This window comes from Ornithorhynchus anatinus, chromosome 8, assembly GCF_004115215.2.
Source record: "Ornithorhynchus anatinus isolate Pmale09 chromosome 8, mOrnAna1.pri.v4, whole genome shotgun sequence".
NCBI lineage: Eukaryota > Metazoa > Chordata > Mammalia > Monotremata > Ornithorhynchidae > Ornithorhynchus > Ornithorhynchus anatinus.
Window position 1 is genome coordinate 20,535,942 of NC_041735.1, and position 17,345 is coordinate 20,553,286.

Below are 17,345 nucleotides of genomic sequence, written 5' to 3' on the forward strand. Positions count from 1 at the left end.
AGCTGACAAGTGGTGGAGCGGAGATTAGAACCCAGGACCTCTGACTCCCAAATAATAATGTTGGTACTTGTTAAGCGCTTACTATGTGCAGAGCACTGTTCTAAGCGCTAGGGTAGTCACAGGGGAATCAGGTTGTCCCACGTGGGGCTCACAGTCTTCATCCTCATTTTACAGCTGAGGGAACTGAGGCACAGAGAAGTGAAGTGTCTTGCCCACAGTCACCCAGCTGACAAGTGGCAGAGCTGGGATTCGAACTCATGACCTCTGACTCCCAAAGTCCGGGCTCTTGCCACTGAGCCACAATCCAAGCGCTTAGCACAGTGCTCAATAAATACAATTGAATGGAGAACATAGTAAGCGCTCAATAAATACAATTGAATGGAGAAGCAGCGTGGCTCAGTGGAAAGAGCATGGGCTTTGGAGTCAGGGTTCATGAGTTCGAATCCCAGCTCTGCCACTTGTCAGCTGTGTGACTGTGGGCAAGTCACTTAATTTCTCTGTGCCTCCGTTCCCTCATCTGTAAAATGGGGATTAAGACTGTGAGCCCCACGTGGGACAACCTGATTCCCCTGTGTCTACCCCAGCGCTTAGAACAGTGCTCGGCACATAGTAGGCGCTTAACAAATACCAACATTATTGCTGCTCCCAGCTCTACACACCCTGGAGCGATGGGTGGCGGGTGGTCCAGCCGGCCAAGGCAGGGATTGTCGCTATCCTTTCCCGAATTGTACATTCCCAGCGCTTAGCCCAGTGTCCTGCGCGCAGTAAGCGCTCACTAACAGGGCTTCAACCCAGTGCCCCGCACACAGTCAGCGCTCAATAGCGTGGCTCAGTGGAAAGAGCACGGGCTTTGGAGTCAGAGGTCATGGGTTCAAATCCCGGCTCGACCATTTGTCAGCTGTGTGACTTTGGGCAAGTCACTTCACTTCTCGGTGCCTCCGTTACCTCATCTGTAAAATGGGGATTAAGACTGTGAGCCCCACGTGGGACAACCTGATTCCCTTGTGTCTACCCCAGCGCTTAGAACAGTGCTCGGCACATAGTAAGCGCTTAACAAATACCAACATTATTATTATTAACAGCCTTTCGTCCAGTGCTCTGCGCGCAGTAAGCGCTCCGTAACAGCGCTTAGCCCAGTGCCCCGCGCGCAGCAGGCGCTCACTTCACTCAATCGCATTTATTGGGCGCTTACTACGTGCAGAGCACCGGGCTAAGCGCTTGGAACGTACAATTCGGTAACAGATAGAGACCATCTCTGCCCATTAATGGGCTCACAACAGCGCTTAGCCCAGGGCTCTGCGCGCAGTAAGGGCTCAATTCATTCATCCACTCGTATTTATTGGGGGTTTACCATGTGCAGGGCACTGTACTAAGCGCTTGGAATGTGCAATTCGGTAACAGAGACCATCCCTGCCGAATAACGGGCTCAGAACAGCGCTTCGCCCAGTGCCCGGCGCGCAGTTGGCGCTCAATAACGGAGCTTAGCCCAGTGCTCTGCGCTCAATAACAGCGCTTCGCCCAGTGTCCTGGGCGCAGTAGGCGCTCCCTAACAGCGCTTAGCCCAGTACCCTGCGCTCCCTAACAGCATTTAGCCCAGTGCTCTGCGTCCCTAACAGCGCTTAGCCCAGTGCTCTGAGCTCCCTAGCAGCGCTTAGACCAGTGCTCTGCCTCCCTAACAGCGCTTAGCCCAGTGATCTGCGTCCCTAACAGCGCTTAACCCAGCGCTCTGCGTCCCTAACAGCGCTTAGCCCAGTGCCCTGCGCTCCTTAACAGCGCTTAGCCCAGCGCTTTGCGCGCAGTAGGCGCTCCCTAACACCGCTTAGCCCAGCGCTCTGCGCTCCCTAACAGCGCTTAGCCCAGTACCCTGCGCTCCCTAACAGCATTTAGCCCAGTGCTCTGCGTCCCTAACAGCGCTTAGCCCAGTGCTCTGAGCTCCCTAGCAGCGCTTAGCCCAGTGCCCTGCGCTCCCTAGCAGCGCTTAGACCAGTGCTCTGCGTCCCTAACAGCGCTTAGCCCAGTGATCTGCGTCCCTAACAGCGCTTAGCCCAGCGCTTTGCGCGCAGTAGGCGCTCCCTAACAGCGCTTAGCCCAGCGCTCTGCGCTCCCTAACAGCGCTTAGCCCAGTGATCTGCGTTCACTAACAGCGCTTAGCCCAGTGCTCTGCGCTCCCTAACAGCGCTTAAGCCCAATGTTCTGCGCTCCTTAACAGCGCTTAGCCCAGTGATCTGCGTCCCTAACAGCGCTTAGCCCAGCGCTCTGCCCCTCCCTACCAGCGCTTAGCTCAGTGCCCTGCGCTCCCTAACAGCGCTTAACCCAGTGCTCTGCGCTCCCTAGCAGCGCTTAGCCCAGTGATCTGCGCGCAGTAGGCGCTCAATAAACACGATTGAATGAATGAATACGATGGAGTGACTGAGTGGACACGATGGGATGAATGAATGAATGAGAGGGGGATGAATGAATGGACAGGATGGAGTGAATGGATGGATGGGAATGAATGAATAAATGAATGAATGAGGAAGGGGGGGAGGGGTCGGCCGTGCACCTTGCGGGGCCGGAGCCCCCCTGCCCCCCCCCCCCCGGGCGCGCGCGCGCGCCCCCGCCCCCCTTCCTCTGCGGGCAGGGGCGGGGGGCCGCCCGCAATTCCCAGCATGCTCCGGCCCTCACTTCCGCCGTCCGGCCACTGGCGCGAGGCGGGGGGGGGGGCGCGAGGCAAGGGGGGCGCGAGGCGGGGGGGGGGGGCGCGCGCGCGGACCCAAGCGCGAGCCTCCTCCCCCCCCCCCCCGCCCCTTCCCGCGAGGCGGCGCCGGGGGGAGCGGGGAGTAGTAGGGGGCGGGGCCGAGGGGGCCGGCGGACCAATGGGGAGCGTCCGGGCGCGCGCGGCGGGCGGGGAGGGGGGCGGAGGGGGCGGGGTCGGGGTCGGCACGCGCTCCGCCGGCCGCCTCGGCCTGCGCTCGGGCAAGGGGGCGCGCGGGGGCGCGCGCCGGGCGGGCGGGCGCGAGCGAGCGAGCGGGGCGGCGCGCGCGCGCGCCAGCCAGCGGGACCGACCGACCGACCGACCGACGGGCGGACCGACGGGCAGACGGAGCGGCTGGGGGGCAGCCGGCGGGGGGCGGGGAGGAACGGAGAAAGGGGCCGCTCCTGGACGGGCATCCCTCCGCCGCCCGCCCCCCCACTCATGGGCGAACAGGTAAAAGCCGCTCGGGCTCCTCATTGTGTCCCCCGGGGGGGGAGGTGGGGGCGACGGTGGTGAGGAGGGGGCTCCCCCCCCCCCGAGGTGGACGTGAGAAAGGGGCGACCTCCATCCCCTTTCCCCCCCGAGAGGACCCCCAAACGGATGGGTGGATGGTCCTGGGGGGGGGGGGTCACCCCTGCCAAGGACCGGCCGCTCCCTCCCCCCCCCTTCGGGAGGCGAAGGTGGCAGCGGGCAGAGATGGTGCCGGCGGCCTCTCCCCTTCTCCCTCCTCTTCCTCCCATCCTCTTCCCGCCGGGGGGTCCCCGGGGTGAAGGGAGGCAACGGCAAGGGGTGGGTGGAGGAGAGATGGTGGGGGTGGTCCCACCTCCCTCCTTTTTTTTTTTTTTTTTTCTTCCTCCTTCCCCCGGCAGCGGGTCTGCCGGCGCCTCCCTCCCCTTTTCCACCCTGGCAACACCTCTGCCCAAGCCCCGGGGGGGGAGCCCAGCCGGCCCTGTGCGGGGAGGGGAGACACATTGTGCTAAAGGGGCGGGGGAGGGCGGACCCCGAGCCTCCCGGCTGGAGGAAGACACCGGGAGCGAGGTAAGCGTGGCGAGGGCCAGGGTTTTGCCCCCTGCCTCCCCCTCCCCTCCCGCCTCCTCCCTCCCCTAACCTCCAAAAAGGGGAATTTTCCAGCTGGTAATTTCTGCTGCGTCAACACCCAGCTCCAGGGAGAGGAGACAAGGGGCATCTGAGCAGCGCCCACTGCCCACCAGAGCCTCCCCCTCAGAGCCCCGGAATGAAAATCCGCCTCCCCCCCCCCAAATAAAAAATAAACGCAGCCCGCGGGCAAGTTGCACCAAGAGTTTCTGAAGAGCGTGTGGCTCCCAACTGCCTAGAAAAGGGGGATGAGGTAATACAGTGGAGCTTGTGTATTTCTTTCTTTCCCTGTGTCTCTCAGGCCTGTTTTGGGTTATTGTCTCCCCCTAAAGCCAGACACAGATCGCCTGGCCTTGCCTCCATTTTAATTACAGGCTGAAATGGGGGAAGAAGTGACCCTAGAACAAAACTGCAAGATCATTTCTCTCCCCCTTTGGGAGAGGGAGCTAATTCAAGGTTGGGCTGGACCAGAAACGTCTCCCCCGCTCCCTCTGTTTCAAAAATACAGAGGGGAGATGGTCATAAATATTGAGGGGAGGAGGTCCAAGGGGGGGCCTTTTCTCCCCCCCTTTCACCCCTGACCACCCCCTTCCCCAAGCGGTGTTTATGGAGGAGGGAGAAAGGATAGCTCTGGAAGGTGTGTGGGCAAAAGAAGGGTTGGCGGGGCCGGATTGTCTTTGTCTGTCGGTAAATAGACATGTCAGTTTTACAAAGTGATAGAAGTAAGTGTCTGATAACTCAATCTCGGGTGACAAACGGGGCACAGAGCCGATCTTTCAGAACTAGCGGAGGATTTCTAATTCGCAGAAACCCTCCGAAATTGAGTACCTCGTAGGGATAATGCAGCACGGAGAGCTGGACGCTCCGGAGCTGAAATAGTTCTTGGGGAAAAGCAGACTCTCGGGAGCCGAAATACGGCGCTTGAGGAAAAAAGCCAGATCTGGGGAAGCAGGGTGGTTGTGTTGTGTTGTTGGGTGGGTTTTTTTTTGACACTTGCCAAGGAGATAGAAACAAAAGAAAGTTTAACGGAGATCTCGGATGAATTTCCTCATGCCTTTTTTTTTTTAATTTTACAACCTCAATGATTCATTCGGTAGGGATTACGGTGACAAGATTATTATCAGCATTGTTTAAAGAAATGCTAATTAGAAAACGTGTTTGGCAAACAAGCGCTGTTGCAGACACCTGTATAGAGGTTCTCGCGTGCATTTTAATTGTATCAATTGGATAATCCTTCATATTTGACGTTTATGGCAATGCCTGTACTTCCACTCTGTGTTTAGAAAGCGAATGGGCCATAAACGTTTCTCTCCCTCTCACCTCTCCCCCCCCCCCCCGCTAATTTGGCATCTTTAGCTGTTCAGCTCAGGTATTCCTCTTAGCTTGGAAAAGAAACTTGGACTTGGACAAAGATAGAGAGACCTTGCATAAAAAGAAGAGAGAGGAAAATAACTTGACACATCTCCCCAGGGTGTTTGATTTCGGCAAAAATCTATCAGTTTGTGAACTTTCATCCTCAGGCGACTCTTGGAAGGCAGGGTTTGCCACCCTCCCTCACCCTTTTGATTTAGGAAGAGTTTAAAAATTGTGAGCATACTGTTGATAGGTCTCCTTTACTTCACTTTAATATGAATTTAGTCACTGGCTCTCTCAAGTTCTGTAATGGTTTTGGAGTCCCTTTTGGATGGGAAGACTGGGTGGAGTGGATTGTTACCATCGTAACATTTTTCTACATGTGGTGAAAAATGATCACTTTGAGGTATTTTGAGATCTAACGCTTAGAGCTTAGACTGCCCCATGGGCCAGCCTGGGAACTACAAAACAGTATTTGGATTTGAATTTACAGGAACTCTCATTTACATGTTCCTGAGAATCAGGATTGGTTTCTGTTAGACTAATGAGATAATTTCTTTTTAAATGGAGGTTTTAGGCGTTCTGTATTTGGTTTCCTCCCCCATCAGGCTTAGGGTGCGATTCCGTTCCATCTTCTTGGGGGTTTTTTGTAAATGACTAATTTTTTTTTTTTAAACTACGAACTCTCAATCTTTAGGGCACTGAAGAGTTCATAGCGGACTAATTTAAGAGATCCTTGGTACTCTTTTATCAATTCTAAGGTGTACATTATTCAACAAGCGAAACTGTGAAATATAGATCTTTTGCAGGATTAAAAAAAAAAATTTTTTAAGAGAAATTGGGCCACGTTGGTCCCTGTGGTCTGTGTTTCTGGGACAGTAGTACAGCAGTGGATGCTTTGTTCTCTGTCAGGTTTTTATAACAGCTGTAAGAGCTCAGGAAAACCAGTTTAGCGAGCATTTTTTTTTTTAAAAAAAAAAGGCTGCACGAGCTCATGAACTTGAAGGATTGACTCGCTGTTGCTTTAAAATGTACCCAGTCTTGGTCGGACAGTGCTTCGAGCCTTTCTCTCTGCTGTTGTGTTCATGAAAACAGGCGTCTTTTAAAAACACTGTTCCTCCTTGCCTTCATATCCCACCTTTAGAGAGCTCTAGTCTTTATTCATTCATTCAGTCGTATTTATTGAGCGCTTACTATGTGCAGAGCACCGTCCTAAGCGCTTTATGTGGAGAGGTGATCCTCCACAGTCGTCCGGTTACTTATACGGTAGCCTGCAGGTTTCCACCCAATTCACATTTCATTCTAAGATGAGAAAAATATTTAATCCAACAAATCGACCCTTCCTGAGTTTCTGCGGCGTTGACTGTACCTATTTTAATTGGCTGTGTTAGATTGTTCGATGATGATGGATAGTTAAGGATGCCACCTTTCCTCGCCCCGTAATTGCATTTTTAGTTTAGTGGCCAAAAAAGGAATAACCGGACGTTCATTCAGCTGCACAATAAGGAGAGAAGGCTTAGTTTGAATCTTTGAAATGATACTTGCAGTCCTAATTTAGGTTTAGCGTATCAGATGAGGGCAAGGAAAATTTTTCACTTCCCAGTTTTTTTCCCCAAGCTGGGGACTTTGATGTTTCTGTCTGCCATTCCATCTGAAACATTTAGGCATCGCTTAACGCACCACTCCATCATTTACACCCTGGCATTTTTGTTGAAGATAGATCTTACGATTCAATTCAATAATGACAAAAAAAAAAAAAAGAAAATGCCCCACGGTGTTGTCTCTGGATTGCCAAGGCGTAACAGGAGAGAATGAATGGTTCCCGACAACCATGGGGAGGAGGTTATTTTATTAAAGAGCAATAATGAAACTAGTACACAAGTGTGAGACGAGTACATCTGTCCCCTTATCTGACCTGAGAAATATTTTCCAGCTGCTTTGGGTGTAAACCTGTTGAGTCTCCTCATAATTGTTAGTAAAATTAAAGAATCTTACATTTTTCTGGGGTGTTTACGTGTGGGTTTCTAGCTAATTTGGCAATCTATCATAAATTTTAAAAAATCAACCATTGAGAATCATGAATTTTCCACTGTGGCCGGGTGACTGCGTGGGGTTAATCTGACCTGTTGCCAGAAAGTTGATCTGCTTTAAAATCTCAATGGGCAGAAATAAATTTCAAGCTTTAACTCCTTTGTACTTATTTTCTAGTAACTGGTGCAAACTAGGACTTGCAGTGCTGTATTAAACTAAAAAAATAATGAAGGTTTTCAAGCAAGTTCCGACAGTCAGATCTAATGCTGTAATCTGCAGAAACTCAACCGATAGCAGCTTTCCTCACTGAGGGAAGAATATCATCTTCACTCTTTTGAAATCACCATTGGTGTGTTTTGTTTTTTTCTTGATTTCTTGATTTCTTAGAAGGCAGAATTATGTCACTGACAGTGAACTACAGATGAGTGAAAAATCATTTTCTGGCCTGAAAGTAGAGCACAGTATCCTTGTTGATGATCTCTTGCTTTTTTAAAAAACAACAGCAGCAAAAAAAAAGAATGTATGTACCAACATGTAGTAAGATTAGTTGAAAAGCTCAAAATTCTTGTTGTAAAAACTTGTTTTTCCATTTTGTTTGGGGAAGCGTGTAACCTTCCCATCGTTTCCTTTGGAAGCAATAAATGCTGTGAAACATTGTGATCGTTTCTTAAAATTTGTCTACTCTTTTGAAATAACTCAGGGTTTAAGTAGCAAGGAATTTTTCAGTGGACGATATGACAGGCTGAAGATTTACTTTAAAGGATGTCTGTATGGATGGCGCTTTAGTGTACGTCGTAAGAACTCTGTTGAGATCGGCAGACCTTTTCCTAAAACATACTGACCTTTTACACGAAAGTTTTCTTGTTACAGAGCAGAGTTATTTGGGTTTAAAGAAGTGCTTGCCTCACTTGAGAGTTTTGGACGAGGTCCAGAGAAAAGTAAAGCAATGAAAATTAATAAAGAAACTGGGGACGGTTGGGGAAGGCCCTAGGAAAATGATTAAGGAAATCGAGATTGTTTAGCCCGAAGGAGAGATAGGGGTTGCTTTATCCTTCTGGTCTGTATGCATCTAGAGGCTGATTTATTCTTATTCTCTACTGTTTCTCCTGTTCATTATCTATTTTAGTGTCCGTGCCCCCCGAAGACTGTAAGTTTCTTGTGGGAAGGGATCCCATCTTCCAACTTCACTGTACTGTACTTTCTCAAACATCTAGTACAGTGCTCTGTCCACAGGAAGCAGTCAATAAATACCATTGATTATAAGGAGGATGATAAGCAGTTATTCTTTAATTCCAGAGTACCAAATGAAAGAAAATTGTGGTTGGAGCGTTCAACCCATTGGACATACTGTAAATTAGAACTTCTTCAACCCCGAGACAGAAGTAGTGAAAGCTCTCACTAACCTCTGAAGCGGGAGGCCAAAGAAGTCTGTGGAATCACCATTATTTTGAATGTTTTATAGTCCTGTATTTTGAAGGGATGAAATTCTGCCCTGCAGGATTGGAGAGTCAGGTATTAAAAAAAAAAAAGTACACTCAGATGACCTCTATGTTATGGTTCACAATATCTTTTTTCCAAACTGAGGTATGAAATTTAATCTGTGCTCATGAAAAAGGATAGTCATGCTTAAAATCAGACACGTACCCATTATTCAAAAAGTTCACATCCTTGAAAATGTCAACTTGAGAGTCTTTGCTTCATGAGAGTAAGAAAAAAAGATTAGCTTTATTTTAGTGATGGGTAAACTATCTTTCGAGATGTCAGAAAGACTGGAGTTAGAAGGCTAGTCAAGAGAGCATGGGCCTAGGAGCCAGTTGATTTGATTTCTAATTATAACTTTTACGAGGCTTGCAGTTTGATGTTGGGCAAGTCATTTAACATCATCATCATAATAGTCATAATTATGGCATTTGTAGAGCACTTGCTCTGTGCCGGGCACTGTCCTATGCGCTGGGCTGGATACAAGCAGATCAGGTTGGACACAGTCCCTGTCCCTCATAGGGCTCATCGTCCTAATTCCCATTTTACAGATGAGGTAACTGAGGCACAGAGAAGTGAAGTGACTTGTCCAAGGCCACACAGCAGACAAGTGGAAGAGCCAGGATTAGAACCCATGATCTTCTGACTGCCAGGCCCACGATCTATTCATTTCTCAACCTCCCCGCCTGTTTCCCCATCTGTAAAATTGGACTAATGATACCCATTTCTGCTTAATTCACATGGATGTTATGAGGGTAAAATGAGTTAATCGTTGTGGAAGTGCTTTGGATTAAAAAATCCTGGGTGCAAGAGCCTTGCATGAAGTTCTATTGGAGGCTTGTAAAGAAATTAGAAAATCCCTGCCATAAGGGAAAAATTTAAAGTAGTATTTCATGATCTGTCTGAGCTTTGTCCATTGCAAATCTCAACTCTTTTTTTTTCTAGTATCTCCACTAGACAATAGGGGAATCCGAGATTTCTATGACCATATTTTAGAAAATTCTCATCTACTATGCTTGGAGTTAGTAGCAACTGTCACTGGATGGTTGAGGATTAGCTTCAAGTTCTAAAATGTCATTTCCTGTAACATAGTCTCATAGAAGATTCTTCCCAACTTCCACCACCTAATAATAAATATTTGCCTTGAAGCATCAGATTGGAGTCCATTTCTTTTTTTGTCCTACCTATGGTGACCAAAATACTATTTTGATTCACGTGTTTTTTGTAAATTTTTTTTGGACACCTCCATTCCTTTCTACTGTTTGGAAATTGCAGCATTCCATTTTTCTAACATGTAATTTGTTTCTTTTTATTGACCACCCATGTTGGCTACAGTATGGAAGTGCTTCCTGAGTATTCTTCCTGCACACTGCAGACTAAACAATGTGGAAGGTAGCCGGGCAGTACTTGCAGCTACCTATCTAGGCTCCGTTCAGATGAGATGTAAAGAGAGAGAAAGGAACTAGAGAAAGGAAAGGTATTAAGAGGAAAAACTGTATGGAGTCAGTCAACACTTAAGCTTCGACCTTGTCTGCCTAGGTTTGGTGTACTTTCTAAAAGCGATTTTCATCTAGAAAACGCCATTATTTGCGAAGGGGAAGCCTAACACTAGGTGCCAAGCTAATGTTTGCAAGGGTTGCACTGTGCAGGAGGGATAAACGTTTTTGGAACCTTATGCCACTAGTTTTACATCTGAGCCAAAAAGCAGTGTACCTGTGGGCCTGAGGGCAGAGTTCTGGCTCCAGACTGGTCCCTCCACTGTGTAGCTACAAATATTGGGGGGCGGGGGGGGGGGGTTAACATGTGCTTAAAGCCCAGGGTTAGCCCAGGCATGGCTTAGTCGTGGCTTAGAAATTGTGATCTACACGAATATGCATGTGCCAAGCCTCAAATATAGCAGTCTGGCACCTGCTTCTGCATGGATCCTGGAACTATAGTATGGCAGTTAGGGGCCCCAGGACCTAGAGCCCCCCAGTGCGTGGGTGAAGCCTGACCTGTTCTGGGTCTTGCTGGATTTGGTCCAAGTAATAGTAGTAGTACGTAAATTCAGTCCAAGCCTTGTTTGAGTTGGAAGTGAGCTGAGCCTCCCTTTGTATGTTTCCTTCATTCCCTGTAACAGACAATCAGTAGAATTTATCAACCGTTTACTGTGGAGTAGAAAACTCCATCAGGTCCTTGGGAGAGTATGATGTGATAGAGTTGATAGGCCCGATCCCTGCCCATGAGGAGCTTCTAGGCTAGATGGGGAGACAGACTGAAATAAATTACAGGTAAGGGAAATGGTAGAGTTTAAGGATCTCTACCCAAGTGCTGCGGGACTGGGGGTGGGGTGCATCTCCAATTTGTACCAACTGCACCTGTGAAGTCACCTTACTTCCATGGCAGCAGTATGGTTAATAAGCTCATATTTGTAGTTTAGTAGTGCCTCAGTCTCTGCTCCATAACGCTTTTCATTCCATCTGAGGTTTTGAGGATGTGCCCAACCTGGGTGGATGCAGCTTCACTTGACTAAGGCCCCCGGGGAGGCAAAGGCTGGGGGTTGCAGTGTCAGAAAATTGTACTTTCCGCACCAAGATCAGCCAAGCTAGCGCTTTTGAGGCCTTTTACATCCTTAAGGGGTGCAAAAATTACCAGTGTCAACTGGCTTATATGTAAAGATATAAGCTATTGTAAAGAAGCAGGTCAATTGGTTACATTTTTTTCATCCTGATTTTAGGTGTTCCCTAGACAAACATAGCCATTAGGTGCAAGAGTTTTGAACTATGTTCTGTAAGGGGTTTCCGAGGAAATAGTTCCCTGTCTTCACGGAGTTTATTCAGTCATTCAGTCATTCATTCAATGGTATGTATTGAGCGCTTACCATGTACAGAGCATTGTACTAACCGCTTGGAATGCATAATTCGGCACAGATAGAGACAATCCCTGCCCAACAATGGGCTCATCTGAAGGGGGGCGCTGGCATATTAAACGCAAGTGACAAGTAAACAATGGCCTGCAGCTTTAACAGATAGTTGAAAAGAGCTAAAAATCAAAGGAATAAGAAGGCTGGGGAGATGGATAGGAGCATCTGGATCCATGAAAGGTTAGGGCTAGTCCAGGAAGCCTTTTTGGAGGGAATGAGTCTTGGACTGTGTCCAATCTGAATGAATTGCATCCATCTCAGCGTTTAGTGGAGTGCTTGATACCTAGTAAGCATAAATCAAATCACACAGGTATTGTTACTTATTATCATTTAGAGTTTTGGAGGAGTAGAGAAAAGATGGTTTGGTAACAGTAAGAAGGTAGTCCAGATGATGGGAATAGCACTCATAGGGAGAGAGAAGACAAGTGTGGAGGATGGAAAGCCGGTTTGGCTGAATGAAGCAAGGAGTGTGAGCTGAGTTGAAACAGGAGACAGGAGTACTGCACTTCAGTAATAGGATCCCATCTAATGAAAGACTTAAAAATCCTTGATCAGAAGTTTTTCATGCGACCGACAATTGAGAGCTGCTGCTATTAGGGATGACTTCTCTGGCCTTGCTTGTAACGTGCTGCCAAACTGAAAAAAACCCAAACTTGAAATTCCTTATACCATCTTCTTCAGATAGGACTCCTCTATATAGTGTAAACATCCCCATTTTTTGAAAATATTTGCCAGCAAACTACACCAAGAGGAGAGTGTGTAGGTTCTATAGGCTGAAAAATCCCAGGTGAATTAGCAGACATTAGTATTGGTGGCTAGTGACTACGCGAAGCGAACTGGAAAGTACTTTCATTGTTTAGCACATGGGAGGGGCCAGAGGGGGGAAGTTTTCTTGGCTCATCTGATCCACCCTGATGAACTAAATCCCCAAAATAAACCCCCACTCCCATTCCCCCCCCCCCCCCCCGCCCACTTGCTGGAGCTCAAGGTTGGGGTGGGGGGGCTGATTTTGGGGTTTGTTGGGGGACTCTGGCATATTAAACATATGACTTGTTGGAGCTCAAGGTTGGGTGATTAGGTAGGCAGGGGCAGGTGTAGCTTGAACCCTCAATTCCACCGTGGCGAGGTTAATATTAGCCACTACTGTATTCTGAAGTGATATGATCAGATCAATGATTGAAAAAAATGAGGCTCTTGCTGGGTGAGGGTTAGATTGGAACGATAATGAAGCTGGATAGGAAGCCGTTGCAGTAGTTCAGATGTTGATCAGTCCGTAGTATTTACCGAGCAGCTGCTGTTTGCAGAGCACCGTACTAAGTGTGGGGAGGATATAACCAAATTAGTAGATATGGTTTCCTTCAAGTAACTTACAAACTAGTCGGGGAGACGGTCATTAAAATAATTTACAGATGGAAGAAAGAAAAGAGGATATGAACATGAGTTAATGTTTAATAGCATATGTCGTACGCACAGGAAGGGGTCAAGTAGTTCCTAGATTTGGGCTGTAGACACTGGCAGAGTGAAGCGGGGCAAAGGAGTCCCCTGACTACCGGCCTGGTGGTCGTCCTTGCCCTGTTCCACTTTCTTCCTCCTTTAGTCTGCTAATGGAGAAGGAAGGCAAGGTGGGCTTACCCAAATTCTCCTGGGATGGTGGCAGTTGAGGAGCAGCACAGTCTGTTGGCCCTGGCCCCCATCATGCCTTGTTGCCACTGCTCCCAGTCTGGAGCTTCCCAAGGTTTCCCCAAAGCAGTAACTCTCGCAGCCAGAAGGCTTAGCAAAAAACCAAAGAACTTCCCCTAGGTATCCTCCCTGAGCTCTGGGAAATGTGCTGTGGGCCCGTCACCCCTCTTTTCTTTTGTCCTTTTGGGACAGGGAAACAGAGTTACCTCCCAGTTGCTCTTAGAAAAGCACTTAGTGGAAAGAGCATAGGCCTGGGAGCCAGGTGGCCTGTGTTCTAATGCTGGCCCTGCCACATTCCTGCTGTCTGACATTGGGCAAGTCACTCAACTTCTCGATGCCTCAGTTCTCTCATCGGCACAGTGGGGATTCAATACCTATTCTCCCTCCTACTTAGACTGTAAACCCCATATGGGACCTGGTTACCTTGTATCTATCCCAGTGCTTACTATAGGGCTTGGTAAATCATAAGCGGTTAAGAAGTACCACTGTTATTATCTCTAGCCACAGCCTTCCTGCGGTTTTGGAGAGGCCGTGAATGAGATGGGATTGAGAAGGGTGGCACAAATCCCTCACTTTTGTCCTGGAAGTAAATTTCGCACAGTCCTCCATTAGTTAGGGAAATGAAGAGGGAGGAGCCAAAGAAAGAAATATAAGAGAAGAATTGGCATGAATCTGTAATTTATAACTCAGGGTTATGAGTTCTCAAAGCCAGAAAGAAAGGGATGCCTCCAATGATGACTGGGAAAGGGTTGTGGAGACCTAGAGAAGGAAGGATGATAAGCTCTGTTTTTGGCATATTTTGTTTTGGGTGATTCAGGTGGGCCAATGAAGAAGCTTGTAGAGAGCAAACAATACAGAACTAAAGATGTCTCTCTAGAGAAAGAGAGAAGGGGGGCAAGATTTACCTGAAAGTTATCCACTTAGAGTTGGAAATGGAAGTCATGTGAAAGGATGAGCTCCCCAGAAAGTGGAATTTAACGAGAGGTGGAACTACAGTGACAGCATAATTATAGTGGATTCCAAACTTGTGTCACCATCAGGGACATGGCACATCCATCTGCTGCTGCTAACCTTTCTACCCTTCAGTCATTCAATCAGTGATATTTATTAAAGGCTTCCTGTGTGCATGCAGGATACTGTACTAAGTACTTAAGGGAGTACAATACAACAGAGTTGGTCAACGTGTTCCTTGCCCACAATGAGCTTACAGTCTGGAGGGGGAGGCAGGTGTTAATATAAATAAATACTTTATAATATGTCATTTAAAACATAGATAATTTAGTAATAATGTTCATCATGGTTACTTACCCAAATATGCTATTGGGCAGGAGGACTAAAAATAAGCTCCAAGAGTGGGAGATACTTGCTTAGGAGAGAGAAGTACAAAATGTATCACTTCACACCACTCCCTTCCTTTGACACGTAGCTGGTTTTTGGACAATGTGGTGCCCAAAATAAGTGGTGTGTACCATTGAAATGCTAGATGTGCAAAACCATATTGATCGAGCATAGGGATGGAAGAGAGCAGAAGTCCTAAGAATGAACCTTGCAGGTTGCCCTCAATTACTGGACAGTCGGTTTGTAGAAGTTTAGATAAAGAAGGTTCAGAAGAAGCAATAGAGTGGTATACCCAGGGCTTAATTTGTGCCAGTCCACAATCCCGATAAAGCAGCGTGGCTCAGTGGAAAGAGGACGGGCTTTGGAGTCAGAGTTCATGGGTTCGAATCCCGGCTCGGCCACTTGTCAGCTGTGTGACTTTGGGCAAGTCACTTAACTTCTCTGTGCCTCAGTTACCTCATCTGTAAAATGGGGATTAAGACTGTGAGCCCCACGTGGGACAACCTGATTCTCCTGTGACTACCCCAGCGCTTAGAACAGTGCTCGGCACATAGTAAGCGCTTAACAAATACCAACATTATTATTATTATTATTATTATTTCAGAGCCCTAGAATACTAAAAAGCAATGGGGTTTCAGGGTTGGAATCATATATGCTGCTGAAGGTGAAATATACTGTTCCTGGCTTCTTTTTTTTAAATGGTATTTCTTAAATACTATGTCAAGTACTGTTTTAAGCCCAGGGGTAGGTACATGTTAATCAGGCTAGGTATAGTCCCTCTCACCTGGGGCTCACGGGCAAGTCACTTCACTTCTCAATGCCTCAGTTACCTCATCTGTAAAATGGGGATTAAGACTGTGAGCCCCACGTGGGACAACCTGATTCCCCTGTGTCTACCCCGGCGCTTAGAACAGTGCTCGGCACATAGTAAGCGCTTAAATACCAACATTATTATTATTAAGTAGTGGGAAGAAGAGGAATTGATTCTCTATTTTGCAGTTGAAAAAACCAAGACTTTGAGAAGCAGCATGATGTAGTGGACAGAGCACAGGTCTGGGAGTCACAGGACCTGGGTTCTAATCCCAGCTCCACCATTTGCCTGCAGTGTGACCTTGAGCAAGTCTCTTAACTTTTCTATGCCTCAGTTTCTTCAACTCTAAAATGGGGATTCAGTGCCTCTTCTCCCTGCTACTTAGACTGCGAGCCCCGTGTGGAATGGGAACTGGGTCCAATCTGATTGATTTGTATCTATCCTAGTACTTAGAACATTGTTTGATGCACAGTAAGCCTTTAAAAGTACCAGTAAAAAAAAAACCCAACCTTTACCCACTAGGTCATGCTGTTTCCCTCAGGTCACCTCTGGGAGCTTCACAGATGTCATGGATTGGAAGACACAACTAGACGCAGGTCCAGTGAGATTGATCCTGAGGGATTGTCTTCCATCCCTTCTAGACTTGAAAGCTTTTTCCTTCCACCTCAGGTACCATAATGGCACCTCTTCTTGGAAAAATTAAGAACTAGAAGAACTAAGAGAGTATGGTGTCTCTGAAGTTGAAGCGAGAGAAATGATCACTGAGGAAATGTGTGCTGAGCAATCTCAGAAACAGCAAAGAGATACAGAAGAAACTGCAGGACTTTGGTAGGAATAGATCATTAATGACCTTTATGTCAGGGAGTGGTGAAGTTGTAAGCCAAAATGCAGGAAGTCAAGGAGAGAGCTGATGGAGATAAATTGGTGATAGTGGAAGGCTAGCCATGAATGGGAGAAGGGATGGAATGAACTGGAAGAGGAAGAAAATCAAATAATAGCTTTTCTAATTCTTAATGGCGGAAGGGCAAAAGCCAGAGTCAGTGGATCGATCGATCAATCAATCAGTCACTGGTATTTATTGAGTACTTACTGTGTGCAGAGCACTGTACTTAAGTGCTTGGGAAAGTCCAATACAACAGAGTTGAGAGGTATGTTCCCTGCCCTCAGTGACCTTACAGTCTAGAGAGGGGAGACAGACATGAATATAAATAAGTCATAATATATAATTTAAAGATATGTACATAAGTGCTGGGCTTGGGAAGAATACTAAATGCTCAAAGGTCACAGTTCCAAGTGCACAGATGACACAGAAGGGAAAGCAATTAATGCTAGAGTGGGAGGGGATAAGAGTAGGAGTAAGGTCTCTTATTTTCTGGGAGGGGAAGGATTTAAGGCCTAAAATTTTGAGTTAGGAAGGGCATCTCCCCTTTTCTGTTCCAATAAGTTTTAGAGAAGTCAAGGGAAGTGTCCCATTGAGGTAGGGAAAGGACAGCGGAGGAATTCAAGCTTGATGACTTTGTTCTTCATTAAAGAAATCGTGTGCTGGAAGGAGTAGAAATAGGGGAACCAGAGACTGTGAGCTAGCTGAAAGCTAGAAATGGTTATGAATTGGGTCTGTTTATTGTTATGTTTTACTCTCCCAAACACTTAGTACAGTGCTTTGCACACAGTAAATGCTCGATAAATATGATTGAGTGAATGAGTGAATTATAGGCTCGTGGCTCAGTGGAAAGAGCCTGGGCTTTGGAGTCAGAGGTCATGGGTTCGACTGCTGGCTCTGCCACTTGTCAGCTGTGTGACGGGCAGGTCACTTAACTTCTCGGTGCCTCAGTTACCTCATCTGTAAAATGGGGGTTAACTGTGAGCCTCACGTGGGACAGCCTGATTACCCTGTATCTACCCCAGCGCTTAGAACAGTGCTG

The 17,345-nt window shown here is 47.5% G+C and overlaps 1 protein-coding gene across 3 annotated transcripts in view; it reads left to right on the forward strand.

Moving 5' to 3' along the window:
* The first annotated feature begins 3,086 nt into the window (after window positions 1–3,086).
* Window positions 3,087–17,345, forward strand: part of ZBTB46 (zinc finger and BTB domain containing 46) — a 100,707-nt gene continuing 86,448 nt past the window's right edge. For 2 of the 3 annotated variants that reach the window (XM_029070437.2, XM_029070433.2), the window contains exon 1: window positions 3,087–3,187. The gene's annotated coding sequence lies outside the window, so the exon portion shown is untranslated. Of the gene's footprint in view, window positions 3,188–15,959; window positions 16,252–17,345 lie in introns of those variants that run through there. The other variant, XM_029070434.2, reaches the window with a different exon arrangement.